Below are 1842 nucleotides of genomic sequence, written 5' to 3'. Positions count from 1 at the left end.
CATGGCCTTTTCAGGTTTTAATTTCGTTAGAGTGATATTATTAAAAAAACTGATCAATATCATGATCTGTAGGATTATTCTGAGATGTATATAGAGTTTTATAGAAGTCTCTAAAAATGTTGTTGATTGACTGAGGGTCATTGGTAATCACTAATAGTAATAGAGTAGATTTTGGTGTCTGATAATTCCCACACAGAGCTACCAATTAAGAAATTGTCTATTCTAGAATATGAGTGCTGCACTGGTGAGAAGAAAGTTAATTCTCTAGGAGTGGGATGGAGGCACCATGCATCACAAAGACCAAAATCCAACCAAAACTGTTTTAAGTCTATATTTAAATGTCAAATCATTCTGGCTTAAACATGTATATAGATGTACTCTTTATCAGAATTTCTATTTAAAAAAAATCCCGTCTTAAAATCTGTGGGGGTTTTTCTTCGTTATCTTCTGCAGGCCAGTTATTTATACATCAGCCTGAACACCTAAATTCAGCCAATCATATATCAACGGTCATCTGTAAATCAAATTTTTTCGGTAATAGCATCTGGATTCATATGTCGCAGCTAATATGCTCAACGGTTGAAATAAGAATCAGTTACTTTACCACTGAGTTACGTCTCGGTGTAACAGGATGGATTTTTATGTCTTCAGCAGGCGTAGAGCTAACAGAACCGGCAGCGTTGCGAGGCAAGGGCTCAAACATGTACGGCTGGAAGCCTTCTACACCAAATAAAGCCTCTGTCGCCCTGGTGTCCTCTTTCACAACATCTTCGTCCCCGCTTTCCTCCTCTAAATAAAAAATGGATGAAGGAGGAGACCATCCACGACCTCCGACACAAAACTGTCTTCCTCCTGCATCTTTCCACTGTCCGCAGCGTTCCTTGCCAGTGTTGTTGCTAACTGCTACTTGGTCCCAATGTAATTTCCCATTGGGAACCAACTTGCACTAAGTTGCTCACTGGTTAGCAATATGCTTCTGACAAACTTGTCATGTCTGGCTGAGCCTTATGGATCCACATGCAGAATCAGGCACGGATTCAAACTGAAGGGAGGAGTTTTATTGTAAACTCAGCCAAACTGGATGGGGAAGGACCGTGAGTCCTTGGGGAGACAGCCACAGGTGGCTGAAGGCGCACGCTGTAGGAGGCGATCGTCTGAGAGCTGTCACAGAGGTGTAGGAGAGCGGGCAGGCAGACTGAACCAAAGCAGATGGGAGCAGCTTGCGGAGTTTGACACTGAAGGATCAGTCCAGGAGTGCTTCGTTTAAACCTTGGAATCCAAAGAGACAAGAGGTGAGCAATTAGGAACTTTTCACTGGGAATCAGACAGAACTTTCTTGTGGGGAACAAAATGTTGGCTAGATTGGTAACAGAGCATGGGACCATCAGGCGATAAAGAGATGGATGCAGCTCCTTAAATCCCTGACAGATAGATGGGCTGATGGATCTCAGGTGCTCAGACAGCCGGCCACGCCCACCTGCAGCGCTCCAGAAGAAATAGAAAAACTCTCCACACAAGGGTTCGGACAAAACCTGTCACAACCAAACTTGCTTGCAAACCTTCCGCCACAACAATCTTGATAAAGACCAATCACATTCACTTAATTCACCCATGTGAAGTCGGGTACCACTCGGGAGAATTCAGAAATGCAACGGTTAGGTCAGCCGTTTCGCTACGACTTTAACATGTCTGTGGACTGCCATTTCTGCTGGATTCTGGTGTTACTGAGCCTATCTACTCCTGAGTCAAATGCCATGTTGAAGTCCCCTCCTATGACATGTGCATTGTCCGAGTGATCAGAGAGTGAAGTGAAGAAAGAATGAAAGAATGAAGGGTCATCAA

Source organism: Cyprinodon variegatus, unplaced genomic scaffold (assembly GCF_000732505.1).
Source record: "Cyprinodon variegatus isolate N-32 unplaced genomic scaffold, C_variegatus-1.0 Scaffold1075, whole genome shotgun sequence".
Taxonomy (NCBI): Eukaryota; Metazoa; Chordata; class Actinopteri; order Cyprinodontiformes; family Cyprinodontidae; genus Cyprinodon; species Cyprinodon variegatus.
Note: the sequence above shows the minus strand (reverse complement) of the source record.